This window comes from Chiloscyllium plagiosum, unplaced genomic scaffold (assembly GCF_037043375.1).
Source record: "Chiloscyllium plagiosum isolate Xiang-an unplaced genomic scaffold, Cpla_swu_hap1 HiC_scaffold_34, whole genome shotgun sequence".
Taxonomy (NCBI): Eukaryota; Metazoa; Chordata; class Chondrichthyes; order Orectolobiformes; family Hemiscylliidae; genus Chiloscyllium; species Chiloscyllium plagiosum.
Window position 1 is genome coordinate 37,446,499 of NW_028270172.1, and position 22,358 is coordinate 37,468,856.

General features: G+C 42.4%; 2 long non-coding RNA genes across 8 annotated transcripts in view; one reads left to right on the forward strand and one right to left on the reverse strand.

The window, feature by feature from the left end:
• Positions 1-22,358, reverse strand: part of LOC122564380 (uncharacterized) — a 224,744-nt gene that overhangs the window by 164,690 nt on the left and 37,696 nt on the right. The window lies entirely within an intron of this gene.
• The window catches only part of LOC122564379 (uncharacterized), a 231,353-nt gene continuing 214,652 nt past the window's right edge, over positions 5,658-22,358 (forward strand). Inside the window, exon 1 of one of the 2 annotated variants that reach the window (XR_015752870.1) lies at positions 5,658-5,767. This is a non-coding gene — a long non-coding RNA (uncharacterized LOC122564379). The remainder of the gene's footprint in view (positions 5,768-22,358) is intronic. The other variant, XR_015752848.1, reaches the window with a different exon arrangement.

Genomic DNA, 22,358 nt, shown 5'->3' on the forward strand with positions numbered 1-22,358 from the left:
TTTCTTTGAAGACTGTGATCTCAATAAGCAGACTCCGTCTTCCCCCATTTAAATGCTAACCAAAGCCCATTCTTCTGAAATTCACCAAAGAAATCCCTCCTTTAGCACACTCACAGTAGACAGCCAGTCATGGAAAATGTCTGATAACAACAAGTGGCAAAAAGGTGATGATTTTGATTCAAGAGCAAAATACTGTGGATGCTGAAAATCTTATAACTTTGGTCTGTGGTTGTGGAAAATGGAAGTTAGCAAATTAGCAGCCCATTTTATATATTTCTTGATTTCCTGAGAAGTAAATGGAAATAAAAATGTCTGGAATATACAAAGTTAAAAATCACACAACACCAGGTTATAGTCCAACAGGTTTAATTGAAAGTACAAGCTTTCAGAGCGCTGCTCTTTTGTCAGATCGTTAGCTTGCACTAGCAAATAAACCTGTTGGACAGTAACCTGGTGTTGCGTGGTTTTTAACTTTGTCCACCCCAATCCAACACCGGCATCTCCACATCAGAATGTACAAGGTGATCTTCTCACTGAATAATAGTATGCACAGGTGAGAATGTACACATCTAGGCCTGTGGTGCAATATACTTGCATCACCAACATAGCTGGAAAACCTTGATGTCTCACTATCATATTTGATTTACACTTGAAGCCAAAGAAAATACTTCTTAAATAAAAACTTTAATTGAAAATATAAACATAACATTTTGTTGAAGTTATTATTACCCATCCCAGAATTTTGTGAAACTGAACTAAACTCTCACAGGCCATTTTATACAACTCTTTATTTAAGTCTGAGCTGGAGTTTGGCATTCACAATCAACTGTTCACACAATTATAATCTGTTTTCCTAGACTTTTGTGGCAGAATTGCAAAATCTGGATATGCAAGGCTGTCTTGGCTTACAGAAACTAGATTTAATAGCATGGATTTTCCAGAATGCCAATATCGATCTAAAAGCCTTTTTCCAACAGTTGGATTTTTCAACTCTTGTACAGGGGATTGCCCAGCTAATATTGACCAACTGGTGTGGTATTTGTCCCAAATTCCAAACTTTGTGCCAATGGTCTAAACAGAATAGGAATTTTGCCTGAAAATATTTTTAATCAGTACATAACAGAAATGAGATTTCAGTCAGTTCCCAGTCAGAAATCCAAAGTGCTTGCAAAGCTACATCGATAATTTTGGGTATACACTACATTTCAGACAAGCTTACAGTGGAAAGGAAGTTGCTATAAGAATGTCCTGGACTATCTTTCACACTATCAATTTCTAGTAAAATATCACCGCATTCAATAAATAAGGTAAAGAGAAACACGTGAGAACAGCATTTAACTCAGAAAGTCCCCAAGAAACAAAGGCCCTGTTAATAATTGATTTTCAATCTGTGAGAGCAAATATCATCTTAAGCGTTGTTTCAAAATCAATCTTCTTTGAAGCAATAATATTGCACATTAACATACTCAAATGTTGTCACGTTAAAGATTTCCCTTTTTTTGAAGATTTGCTTGAATTTTTTAAAAACTCTAGTAATACTGGGGAATATTGAGAGATGCTCTTCTCTACCCACTCCTGGAGACAATGATTTATGCTGTGGTATGGCTTACACAAGTATTGGATACTCCCTGATCCTTCATCCGATTGATGACTCCTCATGTGTGAGACTTAACTGAGCACCAACAAGATCTTCAATGAATGGGTCCAACTTGCCTTTTCTCATGAGTGTGACCACATGCATGTTCCAGCAGTAATCTTTGATATCACTAGAACTGCTTTAACCTGCAAGTCAGGGAACAGAGTTCCAGCTCCATAAACAAAACAATCTAGAAGTTGCTTTTAAAATGTGTGGGGGTAGTTTTACCTTTTGGTGTGAATGTCACATAAATGATATCACATTCATGGCCCTCCCATCTTTTTGTCTTAACCATTGACTTTTTTTATCAGTTGTAAACATGTGTGATGCATAATATTGGATCCTTCTACATTCCAAACAGGTGACTACATACAGAAATCTATACACTTGGCGAGCAAGTGAAACATTCCAAGTCATCCTGAATAATTTGTGAGTGTTGCAACTCATGACTAAAGGCAAGTTTTGATGTAACCACAGAAAATAGTACAGTAAATATATGAGCAGCACTCATCTTTGATGCAAAAGGGCTACATGGGAGAATAATTCCTTTTAGGTCTGAAGACTACTCACTAGCCAGAGTATATGTGAGAGGAGCTCACTCACTGAGTGAAAGGAATGAACTTGAGTCTTTTATAATATTAGGAGAAGGGTGAAAGCCATGTACTCCGTTTCATGATTACAATCTTTTTGCAGCCCAACAACATAATTCAAATCTATTCAGGACTACCAGACCCTCTGTGAGGCATTGTTTGAAAAGTTATAGTCATGATGTTAAGGTGCCGGCTTTGTTTTGGGGTGGACAAGGTCAGAAGTCACACGACACCAAGTTAATAGTCCAATAGATTTATTTGAAATCATAAGCTTTCGGAGAGCTGCACATTCATCAAGTGAAGTCAGACTTCGCCTGAAGAAGGAGCAGAAACCTGTTGGGTTATAACCTGGTGTTGTGTGACTTCTGACCTTAAAAAATTATGCACAATCATTCCCTTTTGTGCAAACTCTTTCATTAGACTAAAATCGCATTTTACAATTAAACTAAAATGCACATGCTTGGAGTAAAAACAGAAATTACTGGAGAAATGGCTTCTTCAGTTTTTGTTTCAGATCTTCAGCAGCCATAGTTTGTTGTTTTATTTTGTTGCAGGGCATTCTGTGTGAAGTATTAAGAACAGGGCTAGCTTATATTGCTCATAACCATCATTTAATTAAGTCGTGACTGATCTATACATCAATTATATTTAAGAACTTTGCTTCCAATCATTGGCAAAAATTGTCCCAGTGTCCACTGCCTCCAGGAAAGAAAATTTGGATTTCCATGATCATTTGTGGGAAACAGTATTTTCTGAATTCCCTCTTGATTAACCTGGTTCTAATTTTAAGATTATGCAGACTTGCTTCCTTCACCAGAAGAAATGATTCTACACTTGAGAAGACTATTAATTACCATTTTAAATACCTTAATTAGTTCACCTCTTAAATCTTCTAAATATGACCAAAATTTATGAAATCTGTTCTCTCGCTTACCTTTTAGAACTTGTATCCTTGTTATGGAGAGATGTGATCCAGTATTATTTTTTTAAAACTTGATGTGAATCAAAATAAATAAGCCTTGAACTATTAAACAAAGGACACTTGCCAAGGCAAAACAGCAGCAACAATATTGCACTTACAAGGAGCTCAGATAGAATCATTTAGTCTGGAGAGCTTTCAGATGGAGGTCACATGGCCCAGTTTGAGCCTTTGATAAGGAAATTATATTTTTTGAACTCTGTCAGAGAGATAATTTGACCTCCCACATCCCACTACTCTCTTAGCAAAGCATGTGAGTGAAGGACCCACTAAAAGTCATCATTACCACACATGGAGAGTTCCTGAAGAGAGATTTCTCTGAAACTGCACCACTATCTAAACCAAAGGAGTTCAGGAAACTATAATTGTTCCAGAAAGATACCTGAGTACCAGCAGCTTGTGTTGGTGCAGACTAACTTGAGGAACAGAATACCATTTGAGATAATCCATGACTATTCTGTTTTTTCATGAGTTTAACTATTACTTGGCTAAAATAGTTTAAATACTGTGCAGAATTTTCATTTCTATTTCTCCTCAGAATTGTGTGCACAGGATAATTGTAAAGATGATAATTTGCCATTTTCTGTATTTTTGATTGTGGACTGAAATGGAAAAAAGACTGTTTTAAAACCAAGGATTGTATGATGAATTGATGCACTTTTAAAAAGCAGGTTACTGAAACTCATTGTAAGCCATATTTACACTGCTGACTTATTCAGTCAGATGGGCTGGCACTATAGGGTGTGTACAAAGCGACAGTTGGCTGGAAACAGATTGCTGAGCGGCTTGTAGAATTATGATCTATTGTGAATAACAAAGTATATCAGCATAACAACAACTATCTAATTGGCTCCTGGGTGGCTGAAAAACTTGTAGGTGTGAATGACTCTGGTAGAAGCCATCAGCCTTCAGACAAAGGCAAATGGTGTATCATTCTTGCCAATAAAATATCTAAAGACCAAAGAAAGCCAGTTTTCTTTCCATCACGAGTTACTGTAAGCTGTGGCCTTTCACCAATAACTAAGATACTTAAAATACCAAACACCTGTGCTTCCAGCAAATGAGTAAAAAGATCCTGGTGAAGTGAGATTGATGAACAGAAAATCCTGGCAAGCGAAAAGGAATACCTCAGCAAATCTTGTGGACTGGGGCTATTGAACTGCTTCCCATCTTTTCCCGTCCATCCATAACACCAACTTTATTGTGTGCCAGACGGCTTTAGGAAGCAGGTTAGAGTTTTAACTAGATTTATATGTTAATAGTTCAAAGTTGTTTACCTGTAGTCAGAATCCATTTACAGTCATTGTAAAACAAAAACGTTTTGTTAAGTGTGGTAACCTGGTCCATGTTTCTTTAAACTTTTGTCTGCCCGACAGATAAATTGTGAAATTTTGTGTTCTTTGATTGAAAAACTTTAACATTTGTGATGACCCCAGAAATAGGGGGATTTTATTCCCACTGTGCTACCCCAGTGATTTGTGACATAATCAGTTTTTTTCACAAAGGTTACAGATATACTATAATATATATATATATTTGCATTGTCCAAACTGTTTGGAAATATTCCTTACATTTTGATTGAAGTTTTTTTCTATAATAAATCAGTTATTTCATGCTGACTAAAGAAACCTAGCTGACTTTTTTCGTAATGGTGAATAGGACACAGTCTGAGATCTATTTAATTGCCCATATTACTACCAACATACAAAAATTTAAATCTTGTTATGACCAGTGAAGAAGAGTACTTTAAAAAGGAAACAATGCAGCCTCAAACCTCAGTTATTACATTCTCTGGTCAATATATTCTCCACCTTCTTCAAGCCATAATGTGGAGGTGCCGGTGTTGAACTGTGGTGGACAAAGTCAGAAGTCACATGACACCATTTATCGCAACAGATTTCTTTGAAATTGCAAGCTTTTGGAACGCTGCTCCTTCACCTAATGAAGACTTCACCTGAAAAAGGAGCAGTGCTCCAAAAGCTTGTGATTTCAAGAAATCTGTTGGACTGTAACCTGTTGTCGTGTGACTTCTGACTTCCTCCAAACCAACATCTCTTTCCTGTTCTGATGACAGGTCACAGACCTGAAACATTGGTCAGTAAATGAACAGAGGCAACAGTGGTCTCACCTGTATATTCTTCTTCAGTACTAGCTTTTTACTAACACCACATTCTCTTGCTGCTATACAGATATTTGCCACTTTAGCAATGTTATAACTTTTAATTTAAAACCAGCTTCTGCAGAAATGTGAGATCTACACTGATCTGAGTAAACTTTAACAAGCTTTATTAACGTAACTATTTACAGGACATGATAAGAGAGGTCATGTAGCTGCAGCCTCACTGACACAGATTCGGTAGCATATGATCTGACATCACTATCCATAGCTCCTCTCACACATGCTCAGTTGCAATTCTTGCAGTAATAGAATGAACCCATTACTTGACAGCTTTATACTTCAATTGTTTTGTTGGCAGACTAATTTCTCTTCGTTATTTGCCACACGGGGTCTGGTCGCTATGGGCTCTGTCACCTACTTGATCCTTTGCATCAAGCTATATGGTAAGTAAATTATGAATTGTGGAATTAACTATTAATGCGAATATAGCATGTCATGGCTGAAATAGGTAGGTGATGCAACATTTACACTGAGTATATGCAAAAACATGATTTTTGGTGCTGAAAAATTGGGTCACCTTATACATTAGGTCATCTTATAAACCACAAACTACAGTGCGTATCATGCAAACAAGAGATCAATCACAAATGGTATGTGCTGCATAGTAAATCAGTCATTGTGGTCCCACAGAAAATGTAATTTTCATGAAAATGCTCAATAAAACTCATGCTAATCTTCTTCCAACACATTAAACCACACTGTTCCTCCCTCGTTCTCAGCTAAGCTTCAGGAATCAAATTCCGGATGTGGAAACTGCCACCACCAGAATTGGACAGGGTAGCCAAATGATGTTATCTATGTGAGTGAGAAATGCAAACATTGAGTGCTATCACCTCTTTCTTGGTTTGTTTACAAGGTAAGGGTTGTATGTGTAGATGTAATCTGTGAGGTTGTTAATACTAATGGTGCAATATTTGCCGTGGAAATAAGTGATATTAGTGATAAACACATTAATGTATTTGTATAACATTTCTTGGACTATTTTTAAAAAGGTGAATCCAGCATTGACACCAACAGACACATTTCACACACACATTTGTTAATGTGTTTGTTCCTGCTCTGACACAGCACGATCTCAAGGAAATTCTGTTACACTGCAATGGTATGCACTAATCACTAAATCATCATAAGAGATGGCACAATTATCAGAATAAATCTTTCCACAAGTTGAAATGAAGTCCCTTCCTCTGATATTTTACAGCTGGGACCAACACTGGACAAACTTTATTAAAACATCAACACAGGAATTTCTTAGAAAACATTAAAATGTTTAATAAAACCAGAAAATATCAAAAATTCTAAGCAGGTCTGGTGGCATCTGTGGCGAGAAAAGTGAGTGAATAAATTGATTTAAATATGATTATTCTTCAGCATTTTAGATCAGTACCCGAGGAGGGAGGCAAAGGACAGGCTTTAGAGGTCAGATAGGAATCTTGACGGGTAGGGGGTATGATTTTAAGAGGGATGACCCAGTTAACACAAATTCACCATTCCCAAAGGATGCACCCTTCCTTTCTTATCACATTTTAACAAATAACAATGAGAAAATGGACAGGCCACGCTTGTCTACTTTACACCATCCAGTCTGATAGGCTAGTGGAGATGAATAATAATCTTTAATGTCACTGTAAAAGATTATTGAGAGCCTCAATATGTCTAAGGGCGAACAAGTTACAGGCACCTTATCTGTCTACTATATTAAGGAGATAAACTTGGGAGAAAGTAAGAGGGCAGTGGCTCACAACCACTCTTATTTTACATGCTCCACCCAACTTCCAAAAACAGCTTGCTATGGGCACTGAACTCTTCCAGTTCTGGCCTCTTGCACAGCTTCAATTTCCATAATTCCTTCAGTGATTATCAGCTGCCTAGGAGCTAAACTCTAGAGTCATAGAGTCATGCAGCACAGAAACAGACCCTTCATTCCAACTCGTTCATGCGGACCAAGTTTTCTAAGCTGAACTAGTCCCATTCGCCTGCATTTGGCCCACAACTCTCTAAACCTTTCCTGCCAATCTACCTGTCCAAATGTCTTTTAAATGTTGTAAGTGTACTCGGGTCTACCACTTCCTCCAGCATTCTGTATACGCACCACCCTCAATGTGAGTAAGTTGTTCTTTTAAAGGTCCCTTTTTAAATCTATCCTCTCTCTCTTTAATCCTATTGCCTCGAGTTTTGGACTCCTAAACTGGGAAAAGACCTTGACTAATCAATTATCTCGCCCCACATGATTTTATCAACTTCTAAAATGTCACCTCTCCACCTCCGACAATACAGGAAGAAAGTACCTGCCTATCCAACCTCTCCTTATAACTCAAACTCTCCAGTCTCAATAACACCCTTGAAAATCTTTTTTAGAATCTTTTCAAGATTAGTAACATCTTTCTTATAGCAGGGCATCTGGAATTGTATGCAGTACCCCATATGTGGCCTGACCACTGTCTTGCGCAGCTGTAATATGGTATCTCAACTCCTGTTCTCAATGATGTGAACAATAAAGACAAGCATGCCAAATGCCTTCTTCACCACCCTGTCTACCTGTGATGCCACTTTCAAGGAACCATGTACCTGCACTCTAAATCTCTCTGTTCGACAACACTCCCCAGAGCCCTACCATTAACTGTGTAAGTGCAACCCCTGGTTTGTCTTACCAAAATGCATTCATCTAAATTAAACTCGATCTGCCATTCCTCAGACTACTGGCCCAGTTGAACAGGATACCCTTGTACTCTGATAACTTTCTTCACTGTCCACTATGCACTTACAAACCATGTCTCCTATATTCTTATCCAATCTTTTGTATACATGATGAACAACAGCGGACCCAGCACCAATCTTTGTGACACACCTCTGGTTACAGGTCTCCAGTCCAAACAACTATCCTCCACCACCACCTCCTGTCTCCTATCATCAAACAAGTTTTGTCTCCAATTGGCTAGCTTTCCTTGGATCCATGTGATCTAACCTTACTAACCAGTCCACCATGTGGAGCTTTGTTGAAGGCCTTGCTAAAGTCCATATGGACAACGTCCTTCACTCTGCCTTCATCTACCTTCTTGGTCACCTTTTCAAAAAACTCAATCAATTTTGTGAGACACAATTTCCCACCCACCAAGCCATGCTGATTATCACTAATCAGTCCTTGCCTTTCTAAATGGATGTAGATCCTGTCTCTCTGATTCTCCTCCAACAACACTGCTCATCGGTCTATGGTTCCTTGGCTTTTCCTCTCAGCCTTTCTTAACTAATGGCACCACATTAGCCACCCTCTAGTCTTCTGGCACCTCACCCGTGGCTGTTGATGATACAAATATCTATCTTCCCTAGCTTCCCACAATGTCCTGGGCTACATTTGATTAGGTCCCAGGCATTTTAGGTTCTCCAGTACCTCCTCTTCTGTAATGTGGACTCTTTTCAAGACATCACTGCTTATTTCCCTGAGTTCCCTAGCTTCCATGTCTTTCTCCACAGTAAATACTGACACAAAATATTTGTTTAGGATCTTATCCATCTCCTGTGGTCCCACACATATATAGCATCATTGATCTTTAAGGGATCCTGTCCTCTCCCCTGTTACTCTTTTGCCCTTAAAGTACATGTAGAATCTCTTTGGATTCTGCTTAACCTTATCTTCAAAACTATCTCATGTCTGCATTTTGCCGTCCTGATTCACCTCTTAAGTGTACTCCTACAACCCTTATACTCCTCAAGGTATTCACTTGATCCCAACTGTCTATACCTGACACATACCTCCTTCTTTTTCTTGACAAAGTCTCAATTTTTCTAGTCATCTAGTTTTCCCAGCCTTGTCCTTCATGCTAACAGGAACATGCTGTCCCTGAACACTTGTCACCTCACTTTTGAAAGTCTCCCACTTGCTGGACATCCCTTTACCTGCAAACAGCCTTCCCAAATCAACTTTTGAAAGTTCCTGTCTAATACCATAAAAATTGGCCTTGCCCCAAATTAGAACTTTAACTTGTGGATCAGGTCTATCATTTTCCATTACTATTTTAAAACTAATAGAATTATGATCACTGGTCCCAAAATGCTTTTCTATTAACACCTCAGTCACTTACCCTGCATTATTTCCCAAGAGGAGGTCAAGTTTTGCCCCATCTCTAGTATGGCCGAAAAGTGTGGAGCTGGAAAAGCACAGCAGATCAGGCAGCATCCGAATCCTTCATCGGGAATGAAGGGCTTATGCCCAAAATATCAACTCCCCTGCTCCTCAGATGCTGCCTGGTCTGCTGTGCTTTTCAAGTGCCACATTTTTCAACTCCAATCTCCAGCATCTGTAGTTCTCACTTTCTCCCCATCACTAGTAGGGCTAGCTACATACTGATTGCAATACAGAAACATAGAAACATAGAAGATAGGAGGAGGAGGAGGCCATTCAGCTCTTCAAGCCTGCTCCGCCATTCATCATGATAATGGATGATCATCCAACTCAATAGCCTAATCCTGCTTTTTCCTCATAACCTTTGATCCCATTTGCTCCAAGTGCTATATCTAGCCACTTCTTGAATACAAGAAAGATTTCTTGAACATCACTTAACAAATTCCTTCCCATCCAAACCTTGAACATTATGGCAGTCCCACTCTATGTTTGGAAACTTAAAATCCCCGACTATGACAGCCCTATTATTCTTACAGCTATCTGTGATCTCCCTACATATTTGGTCCTCAATTTCCCACCAGTTACTGAGGGGGCCTATAGTACACTCCATCAAAGTGATCACCCTGCTTATTTCTCAGTTCCACCCATTTAGCTGGACAGTTCCCCCAGAAATAACATCTCTAAGTACTACTGTGATGTTTTCTCTTGTCACGGAGGCACGGTAGCTCAGTGGTTAGCACTGCTGCCTCACTGCACCAGGCAACCGGGTTCAATTCCCGCCTCGTGCAACTGTCTGTGTGGAGTTTGCACATTCTTCCTGTGTCTGCATGGGTTTTCTTTGGGTGCTCTGGTTTCCTCCCACAATCCAAAGATGTGCAGTTAAGTGAATTGGCCATGCTAAATTGCTCATTGTGTTAGGTGTTGTGTTAGAGGTAAATATAGGGTCGGGAGATGGGTCACTGTTTGGAGAGGCGGTGTGGACTTGTTGGCCCAATAGCCTGTTTCCATTCTGTAGGGGATCTAATCTAAAAAAATGCCACCCCCCCCTCCCCCATCTCTCATGCCTTGCCCTTTATCTTTCCTATCACAGCTGTACCCCAATCCTGTCCTTCCTTCAGCCATGTTTCTGGAATAGCTATAATATCCCAGTCCCACATTCCCATCCATGACCTGAGTTCAGGCGGCACGGTGGCACAGTAGTTAGCACTGCTGCCTCACAGCGCCAGAGACCCGGGTTCAATTCCCGCCTCAGGCGACTGACTGTGTGGAGTTTGCACGTTCTCCCCGTGTCTGTGTGGGTTTCCTCCGGGTGCTCCGGTTTCCTCCCACAGTCCAAAGATGTGCAGGTCAGGTGAATTGGCCATGCTAAATTGCCCGTAGTGTTAGGTAAGGGGTAAATGTAGGGGTATGGGTGGGTTGCGCTTCGGCGGGGCGGTGTGGACTTGTTGGGCCGAAGGGCCTGTTTCCACACTGTAATGTAATCTAATCTAATCTAATTTAAATTCACCTATCTTACCTGGAAGGCCTCTTGCATCAAAATAAATGCAGTTTAACTCAACAGTCTTCCCTCATTCTCTGCCATCCTCTTGCCTACTAAACTTGCTATAATTTCCTTTCTCAACTTCTCTGCCTCTCTCCTTCATTAAACCTGCCTTTTTCCCTAAGCTTTTACTCACCATCTTATGTAGTTCAGTGTCAGCGTTTGCTCAATAATGTTCCTGTGAAACACTTCGAGATATTTTATTGCATTCAGAAATCCAAGTTGCTGTTGTTGCTGACTCTCTCTGCAGCACCATGGGAGATCTGCTAGTTTTTTTTTCCAAACAAGAAAGGTCAAAATTTATACATTTTTTCTATTGCTGCCAGAGAAAGATGAAGGTCATTGCGTCCGAGTAATTAAACAATTTCAGCTGTGTAAGGCAAACTATGTTAGGCAACAGACAGACTGCTTCTAGGAAAATCTGCAGTAAAATAATATGATCAGCACTGTTTCTCAAAGAAAAGCAGTCAGGAAACTTTACATTTATCACTCTGGTATTTCCAAAGTGAGAGCAAATTTGTGTGTTCAGTACACACTGAAGTTAATGGAAAGATCTTTGCCAAGCTGAAGCATTTCTAAGAGTGCACTGTCTGCAGTTCTGGGAAAGTACTGACATCATTCACTGCCAGCATATCTTTAAACCAAACTGTCCACACTGTAAATAAATTTTAGTTGGTTTATTTGAAGGATGACATTGTGGAATGCACAGAAGATAACAACTAAGCACAGAAACTGTTGTGCTGTAAAGAGTAAACAAAGTGCAATAGCCTGACTGAAACCATTTCTCATAACTCCAGTCATTTCTGGAGCCATCAGCCTGCTTGGCTCACATTAGCAAGACTAAGTCAAACCATGTAAAACCTGCCGATGTCCATTGCCAAGTCTTTCCCATCTCAGTAATGTCTTGCAGCCCTACAACCCACTATAATTTCTGCAACCCAGCCTATTGTGTATTGTACAAGACAGTTAATAATTTTAGTGCTGACTAACATCATAAGTTAGCCCCACCCAGGAAGTCCTTTATATCCTGATGAGCAGAGCCTAAAGGGTGTTAATGCATTTTTACATGTGTTTTTCAGTGTCTCTCTTAATTGTTGTTACATAAATGTAGTTGGCAGTAATGTGTAGTTTTAAGGTGAGTCTGATGCCTCACAAGAGCCTATCATATATCTTAAATGTAATGTAGCTGCTTATAAAGTACTACATAATAAATCTATTTACTGTTCAACCAGATTGAGCCTAGCTTCTGTCAAAGCCTTCATGTGGACATCCTTCCCCAGTTGGTATCAATACCAATAAGAAGGATCGGTGACAGTGAATTTATCCAAGGCTTCCAAATCACATCAATATCATAGAGTCATACAGCACAGAAACAGACCCTTCAGTCCAATGAGTCCATGTCGAACATAACCCCAAACTAAACTAGTCCTACCTGTCTGCTCCTGGCCCATATCCTTCCAAATCTTTTCTACTCATGTACTTAACCAAATGCCCTTTAAACATTGCAATTATACCCACATACCTACATTCACCACTTCCTCAGGAAGTTCATTCCACATATGAATAACCCTTTGTGTAAAAAACATTGCCCCTCATGTCTTTATTAAATCTCTCTCCTCTCACCTTCAAAATGTGCCTCTGAGTCTTGAAATCCCCCAACCAAGGGAAAAGACAATTATCATTAACCCCATTTCTACCCCACATGGTTTTATAAAATTCTATGAAGTTACCTCTCAACCCCGTCCGCTCCAGTGATAAAAGTCCCAACCTATCCAGCCTCTCCTTCTAACACAAACCTTTAATTCACAGCAACATCCTGATAAATCTCTTCTGAACCTTCTCCAGCTTAATAATATCCTCCCTATGACTGGGCGACCAGAACTGGAAGAGTATTCCAGAATAGACCTCACCAATGTCCTGTACAGCCTCAGCATGACTTTCCAACTCCTTTATTCAAAGAAATGTGCAATGAAGGCAAGTATGGTCAAAATGTGGGGCATTGGAAAAGCACAGCAGGTCAGGCAGCATCCGAGGAGCAGGAGAATCGATGTTTCAGGCATAAGCTCTTCATCAGGAATGTGGGGGCTTATGCCCAAAACAGCCAAGGGGCTGAGAGATAAATGGGAAAGGTTGGGGCTGGAGGTGATGGTAGCTAGGTAGACGATAGGTAGATGAAGGTGGAGGACGATAGGTCGGAGTGGAGGGTGGAGCTAATAGGTGGGGAGGAAGATGAACAGGTAGGGCAGTTCAAGAGGGTGGTGCTGAGTTGGAGGGTTGGATCTGGGATAAGGTGGGAAGTGAGGAAACTGGTGAAATTGACATTGATCATGTGTGGTTGGAGGGTCCCAAAGCAGAAGATGAGGTGTTCTACCTCCAGGTGTCAGGTGGCTAGGATTTGGCAGTGGAAGAGGCCCAGGACTTGTATGTCCTTAGTGGAATGGGAGGGAGAGTTGAAGTGTGCGGCCACAGGGCAGTGGGATTGTTTAGTGCATGCATCCCAAGATGTTCTCTGAAACATTTCACAAGTTGGCGTCCTTTTTCCCCAATGTAGAGGAAATCTCATCGAGAGCAACGTACATGAGGTGTTTGGAGGTGCAGGAAAATCTTTGCCAGATATGGCAGGATCATTTGGGGCCTTGGATGGAGGTGAGGGGGAAGGTGTGGTAGTAGGTTTTACACCTTTTGCAGTGGCAAAATAAGGTGCAGGGAGTAGAGGGTGAGTTGGTGGGGGGTGTGGACCTAACAAGGGAGTTGCAGAGTGAATGGTCTCTGCAGAATGCTGAAAGAGGTGGGGAGGGAAATGCAACTCTGGTGGTGGGGTCTGACTGTAGATGGAACAGTCCATCTTCCATTAGCACACCCGGCACCATTCCCCACCTTTTCCTCCACTACATTGATGTGTGTATGAGCCCCACCTCGTGCTCCCACGAGGAGGTTGAACATTTCATCAACATTACAAACACATTCCACCCTTACCTTAAGTTCACCTGGACCATCTCAGATACCTCCCTCCCCTTCCTGGACCTCTCCATATCCATTTCCAGCAACCGACTCAACCCAGACATCTACTTCATAAACACTGACTCCTACAGCTACTGGACTACATCTCAATCCTCACCCCTCTCCTGTAAAAACGCTGCCCCTTACTCCCAATTCCTTTGCCTCAGCTGCATCTGCTGCCAGGAGGAGCAATTCCACTCCAGAACATCCCAGATGGCCTCCTACTTTAAGGACCACAATTTCCCCTCCCACGTGATCAACAATACCCTCCAGCGCATCTCCTCCAATTCCCGCACCTCCGCCCTTGAACCCACCTCTCCAACTGCAAGAAGGATAGAACTCCCCGGACCTCACCATCCCCACCAATCTCTAGAATCAACGTATCATCCTCTGCCATTTCCACCACCTACAGTCAGACTCCACCATCAGAGATATATTTCATTTCCCACCCCTTTCAGCATTCTACAGAGATCATTACCTCAACACTTCCATCATTAGGTCCACACCACCCACCAACCCTCCCTCCACTCCCAACACCTTCCCTTGCCACTGCAAGAGGTGTAAAACCTGCGCCCACACCTCCCCCCTCACCTCCATCCAAGGCCCCAAAGGATCCTTCCACATCCAGCAGAGATTTTCCTGCACCTCTAAACAGCTCATCTACTGTGTCAGATGCTCTCAATGTGGTCTCCTCTACATTGGGAAGACAGGATGTCAAATTGTGGAATATTTCAGAGAACATCTCCAGGACGCACGCACTAAACAAACCCACTGTCCTGTGGCCGAACATTTTAACTCCCCCTCTCACTCTACCAAGGACATGTAAGTACTGGGCCTCCTCCACTGCCAAAACATAAGCACCTGACACCTGGAGGAAGAACACCTCATCTTCTGCCTTGGAACCCTCAAACCACACAGGAACAAATGTCAATTTCACCAGTTTCCTCATCTCCCTCGCCCCACCTTATCCCAGATCCAACTTTCCAACTCGCACCACCCTCTTGAACTGTCCATCTTCCTCCCCACCTATTTGCTCCACCCTCCGCTCTGACCTCTTACCTCTACCATCCCCTCCAGCCTCACCCTTTCCCATTTATTTCTCAGCCCCCTTGGCAACAATTTTGTGTTTTATGAATGCTGCTTTCAAAGCTCCAAAGTCACAATTTCCACTAATCTGTAGAGATCATTAATTAAATTATCTATATACTTGCTTGCAAATGAACGTATGTTAAATCTTGCTCTTTCAAAAATTGTATTTGTTCTTAGATTAAAGGTATTTTCAAAATCTTGTAGAACTTCATCAAAAGCATCTGTACTTTCTTTCTCATCTTGATGAGCTATAATGTCCATCAACTAAACATCCTATTGAATAGAATACAATATAGTTACTTGTTCACCTTGTGATTTAAGCTTAAAGTTATCCTGTACTTTAACTTGTTTTCTCCAAGATGTCTAATGCTATGTATCATTTGGTCCATCTTTGATATTGAATTTTGCAGTTGAAATTATATCTCCTACTCTCTCTTCCTAATGAGGGTATTTAGTGGTCTTACTCTAAACCTTTTAAATTCTTTAGAATCTCAGTGCTGCTGTAATCTCTATTCCTTGAAGATTACTTCTGCAATTGACAATGTTGTTTCATTTTGTTTGTTGTACTGCACAGTACAGCAATGTTGGATTGTTTTTCTTTCCTTTAATGCTCTTAGTTTTACTAAAGAGTAATTCTGGATAACTGTATTTTTTAAGAGTGTGATCAAAATGGAGGTTTCTCACTGTCAGCAGGCAAAATTGAGGTTTCCTGCAGGAAGACAGATGAAATTCTGCTTTATACCATCTAATACACAGTGCATATTCCTTTCTGCAACTTCCCCAAATAAAGCCTGTTCCTGCAGCCTTCAATTCTTTATACCAGACCTGAGTTTATATTACAGATTTTGCCAAGAGGTGCGAGGGAGGAGCGAAGGACCTCTGGGAAGGTGAGTCTAATGGTTTAAAGACCTTAGTTCAGGCATCGGGGCCTCCATTTGCCGAGAGGTGTAAGGGAGGAGCGAAGGACTTGTGGGGAGTTTAAGTGGGTGAAATCTAAACCTGAGACCCTACTCCATAGGGCCTCCCTCCCACCCACCTCCACTAACTTTACTAAGAGTCTGTAAACTAGGTAAGTTTTCAAGTTTCTCTTTTTTTCCTTCTCTTCCTTTGTTTAGTTCTGTGCGGGCTTTCGGAGTAGCGGGATATGGATGTCAGGGCAGTTGCATATTCTTCCTGCAGAATGTGGCAGGTGAGAGACATTTCAGATGTCTCTGTTGACTAAAAGGCAGAGCAGGTGACTGAGGTGTCAGTGGGGGAGCACTTTGGGGCCAGCGACCATAATTCTATTAATTTTAAAATAGTGATGGAAAAGGATAGACCAGATCTAAAAGTTGAAATTCTAAATTGGAGAAAGGCCAATTTTGACGGTATTAGGCAAGAACTTTCGAAAGCTGATTGGAGGCAGATGTTCACAGGTAAAGGGACGGCTAGAAAATGGCAAGCCTTCAGAAATGAGATAACGAGAGTTCAGAGACAGTATATTCCTGTCAGGGTGAAAGGGAAGGCTGCTAGGTATTGGGAATGCTGGATCACTAAAGAAATTGAGGGTTTGGTTAAGAAAAAGAAGGAAGTATATATAAGGGATAGACAGGATAGATCGAGTGAATCCTTAGAAGAGTATAAAGGCAGTAGGAGGACACTTAAGAGGGAAATCAGGAGGGCAAAACGGGGACATGAGATAGCTTTGGCAAATAGAACTAAGGAGAATCCAAAGGGTTTTTACAAATATATTAAGGACAAAAGGGTAACTAGGGAGAGAATAGGCCCCTCAAAGATCAGCAAGGTGGCCTTTGTGTGGAGCCACAGAAAATGGGGGAGATACTAAATGAATATTTTGCATCAGTATTTACTGTGGAAAAGAATATGGAAGATATAGACTGTAGGGAAATAGATGGTGACATCTTGCAAAATGTCCAGATTACAGAGGAGGAAGTGCTGGATGTCTTGAAACAGTTAAAGGTGGATAAATCCCCAGGAACTGATCAGGTGTACCCGAGAACTCTGTGGGAAGCAAGAGAAGTGATTGCTGGGCCTCTTGCTGAGATATTTGTATCATCGATGGTCACAGGTGAGGTGCCGGAAGACTGGAGGTTGGCAAATGCGGTGCCAGTGTTTAAGAAGTGCAGTAAAGACAAGCCAGGGAACTATAGACCGGTGAGCCTGACCTCGGTGATGGGCAAGTTGTTGGAGGGAATCCTGAGGGACAAGATGTACACGTATTTGGAAAGGCAAGGACTGATTAGGGATAGTCAACATGGCTTTGTGCGTGGGAAATCATGTCTCACAAACTTGGTTGAGTTTTTTGAAGAAGTAACAAAGAAGATTGATGAGGGCAGAGCAGTAGGTGTGATCTATATGGACTTCAGTAAGGCATTCATCAAGGTTCCCCATGGGAGACTGATTAGTAAGGTTAGATCTCACGGAATACAGGGAGAACCAGCCATTTGGATTCATAACTGGCTCAAAGGTAGAAGACAGATGGTGGTGGAGGGTTGTTTTTCAGACTGGAGGCCTGTGACCATAGGAGTGCCACAAGGATCGGTGCTGGGCCCCCTACATTTTGTCATTTACATTAATGATTTGGATGTGAGCATAAGAGGTACAGTTAGTAAGTTTGCAGATGACACCAAAATTGGAGGTGTAGTGGACTGCGAAGAGGGTTACCTCAGATTACAACAGGATCTTGACCAGATGGGACGATGGGCTGAGAAGTGGCAGATGGAGTTTAATTTAGATAAATGCGATGTGCTGCATTTTGGGAAAGCAAATCTTAGCAGGACTTATACACTTAATGCTAAGGTCCTAGGGAGTGTTGCTGAACAAAGAGACTTTGGAGTGCAGGTTCATAGCTCCTTGAAAGTGGAGTCGCAGGTAGATAGTATAGTGAAGAAGGCGTTTGGTATGCTTTTCTTTATTGGTCAGAGTATTGAGTACAGGAGTTGGGACATCATGTTGCAGCTGTACAGGACATTGGTTAGGCCACTGTTGGAATATTGTGTGCAATTCTGGTCTCCTTCCTATCGGAAAGATGTTGTGAAACTTGACAAGGTTCAGAAAAGATTTACAAGGATGTTGCCAGGGTTGGAGGATTTGAGCTATAGGGAGAGGCTGAACAGGCTGGGGCTGTTTTCCCTGGAGCGTCAGAGGCTGAGAGATGACCTTATAAAGGTTTACAAAATTATGTGAGACATGGAAAGGATAAATGGACAAAGTCTTTTCCCTGGGATCGGGAGTCCAGAACTAGAGGGCATAGGTTTAGGGTGAGAGGGGAAAGATATAAAAGAGACCTAAGGGGCAACTTTTCACGCAGAGGGTGGTACGTGTATGGAATGAGCTGCCAGAGGAAGTGGTGGAGGCTGGTACAATTGCAACATTTAAGAGGCATTTGGATGGGTATATGAATAGGAAGGGTTTGGAGGGATATGGGCCGGGTCCTGGCAGGTGGGACTAGATTGGGTTGGGATATCAGGTCGGCATGGATGAGTTGGACCGAAGGGTCTGTTTCCATGCTGTACATCTCTATGATTCTATGACTACATCTGTGGAAAATGCACCCAACTCCAGCTCCTCGAAAACTGAGTTAGGGAATGGAGCTGGATCTGGATGAACTACGGATCATCCGGGAGGCTGAGGGGGAAATTGAGAGGATGTACAGGGAGGTAGTCACTCCTTAGACACAGCATAATGACCACTGGGTTACTGTCAGGGGGAGGAAAGAGAACTGACGGTCAGAGCAGAGATCCCCTGTGGCCTGTCCCCTCAGCAATAAGTATACCGTTTTGGATACTGCTGGTGGGGACAGCCTAGGAGGGGAAAGCCATAGTTGTCAGGTCTCTGGCACTGAGCCTGACACTGCGGCTCAGAAGGGAAGGGGGTGAAAATAGAAAAGCACTAGTGGTAGGGGACTCAATAGTTAGACGGATTGACAGGAGAATTTGTGGTCAGGAACAGGATACCCAGCAGGTATGTTGTCTCCTTGGTGCCAGGGTCCAGGATGTTGCCAATCGGGTTGACAAGATTCTGAAAGGGGAGGGTGAGCAGTCAGAAATCGTGGTACATATTGGCACCAATGATATAGCCAGGAAAGGGATTGAGGATCTGAAAAGTGACTACAGAGAGCTAGGTTGGAAGCTGAAGACCAGGAGAAAGTGAGGTCTGCAGATGCTGGAGATCAAAGTTGAAACTTTATTGCTGGAACAGCACAGCAGGTCAGGCAGCATCCAGGGAACAGGTTCAGGGATGCTGCCTGACCTGCTGTGCTGTTCCAGCAATAAAGTTTCAAAGCTGAAGACCAGGACAAGTAGAGTAGTGATCTCAGGTTTGCTACCGCTGCCACGAGATAGTGAGATGAGGAACAGTCAGCGAATGCAGCTTAACACATGGCTACGAGGCTGGTGCAGGAGGCAGGGCTTCAGATACCTAGACCATTGGGATACCTTCTGGGGAAGGTGGGACCTGTACATGAAGGATGGGATGCACCTGATCTGGAGGGACACAAATATGCCTCTTAAATGTTGCAATTGTAACAGCCTCCACCACATCCTCTGGCAGCTCATTCCATACACGTACCACCCTCTGCGTGAAAACGTTGCCTCTTAGGTCTCTTTTATACTTTTCCCCTCTCACCCTAAACCTATGCCCTCTAGTTCTGGACTGCCCCAACCCAGGGAAAAGACTTTGTCCATTTATCCTATCCATGCCCCTCATAATTTTGTAAACCTCTATAGGTCACCCCTCAGCCTCTGACGCTCCAGGGAAAACAGCCCCAGCCTGTTCAGCCTCTCCCTATAGCTCAAACCCTCCAACCCTGGCAACATCCTCGTAAATCTTTTCTGAACCCTTTCAAGTTTCACAACACCTTTCCGATAGGAAGGTGGGCAGCTTCTGGAAAAATGCAAACGTAGCAGGGTCGTTGTTATGGGTGATTTCAACTTTCCCAATATTGATTGGAACCTCCTCAGTGTAGATGGTTTAGATGGAGCCGTTTTTGTCAGGTGTGTTCAAGAGGGTTTCCTTACTCAGTATGTAGACAGGCCGACGAGGGGAGAGGCCATTTTGGATTTGGTGCTCGGCAACAAGCCAGGACAGGTGTCAGATCTCGTGGTGGGAGAGTATTTGGTGAAATTGATCACAACTGCCTCACATTTAGCATAGCCTTGAAGAGTGAAAGGAGCAGTTATCGAGGGAAGATATTTAATTGGGGAAAAGGAAATTATGACGCTATCAGACTGGAGTTGGGAAGTACAGACTGGGAGCAATTGTTCCACAGAAAGGGCACAGCAGACGTGGAGACTATTTAAGGAACAGTTGTTGCGAGTGATGCACAAATTTGATCCTCTGAGACAGGTAAGAAGGGGTAAGATTAAGGAACCTTGGATGATGAGAACAGAGGAGCTTCTCGTCAAAAGGAAAAAGGCAGCTTACGTAAGGTGGAGGAAGCAAGGATCTAGCACAGCTTTGGAGGATTAGAGGGTTGGTAGAAAGGAGCTCAGAAACGGACTGAGGACAGCCAGGAGGGGGCATGAAAAAGGCTTGGCAAGAAGGATAAGAGAGAACTCAAAGGCATTTTACTCATACGTGAGGAATAAGAGAATGATCAGGGAGAAGGTAGGGCTGATCAGGGATAGCGTAGGGAACTTGTGCGTGGAGTCTGAGCAGAAAAGGGAAGCCCTAAATGAGTTTTTTGCTTTGGTTTTCACCAAGGAACGGGACCTTGTTGTAAATGAAAACTTAAAGGAGCTGGGATTCAGCCTTGACCAGATCAAGATTGATGAAGATGATGTGCTAGAAATTTTGGAAAACATTAAGATTGATAAGTCCAGGGCCAGACCAGATTTATCCTAGGCTGCTCCGGGAAGCGAGAAAGGAGGATTGGAAGGAGGCGAATGTTGTTCCACCTTTCAAGAAGGGTAATAGGGAAATCCCTGGCAATTACAGACCAATCAGTCTCACGTCTGTGGTCAGCAAAGCTTTGGAAAGAATTCTGAGGGATAGGATTTATGACTATTTGGCAAAGCATAGCCTGATTAAAGGCAGTCAGCATGGCTTTGTGAGGAGCAGGTCATGCCTTACAAATCTTATTGAGTTCTTTGAGGCGGTTTCAAGACAGGTCGATGACGGTCGAGCAGTGGATGTGGTGTATGTGGACTTCAGCAAGGCATTTGATAGGGTTCCCCATGGTAGGCTCATTCATAAAGTCAGGAAGTATGGGATACAGGGAGATTTGGCGATCTGGATTCAGAATTGGCTGGCTGACAGAAGGCTGTAGATGGAAAGTATTCTGCCTGGAAGACAGTGTTGAGTGGGGTCCCGCAGGGCTCTGTTCTTGGGCCTCTGCTCTTTGTAGTTTTTATAAATGACTTGGATGAGGAGGTTGAGGGGTGGGTTAACAGATGACACAAAGGTTGGAGGTGTTGTCGATCGTATAGAGGGCCACTGCAGGCTGCAGCGTGACATAGACAGGATGCAGAGCTGGGCTGAGAAATGGCAGATGGAGTTCAACCTGCATAAATGCGAAGTGATGCATTTTGGAAGATCAAACTCAAATGCTGAATATAGGATTAAAGACAGGATTCTTGGAAGTGTGAAGGAACAGAGGGATCTGGGTGTGCAAGTACATAGATCCCTCAAAGGTGCCACCCAAGTGGATAGGGTTGTTAAGACAACATATGGTGTTTTGACATTCATTAACAGGGGGATCGAGTTTAAAAGCCGCGAGGCTTTGCTGCAGCTCTATAAGTCCCTGGTGAGACCACACTTGGAATATTGTGTCCAGTTCTGGTCACCCTACTATAGGAAAGATACAGAGGCTTTGGAAGGGGTGCAAAGAAGGTATACCAGGATGCTGCCTGGACTGGAGGGCTTGCCTTATGAAGGAAGGTTGAATAAGCTCGGACTTTTCTCTCTGGAGAGAAGGATGAAGAGAGGAGACCTGATCGAGGTATACAAGATAATGAGAGGAATGGATAGAGTCAATAGCAGAGACTTTTCCCCAGGGCAGGATTGATTGGTACGAGAAGTCATAGTTTGAAGATATTAGGAAAAAGGTGTAAAGGAGACATCAGAGGTAGGTTCTTTACGCAGAGAGTTGTGAATGCATGGAATGCGTTGCCAGCGGTGGTGGTGGAAGCAAAGTCATTGGGGACATTTAAGCGACTGCTGGACTTGCACATGGATAGCAGTGAGTTGAGGAGTGCGTAGGTTAAGTTACTATATTTTACATTAG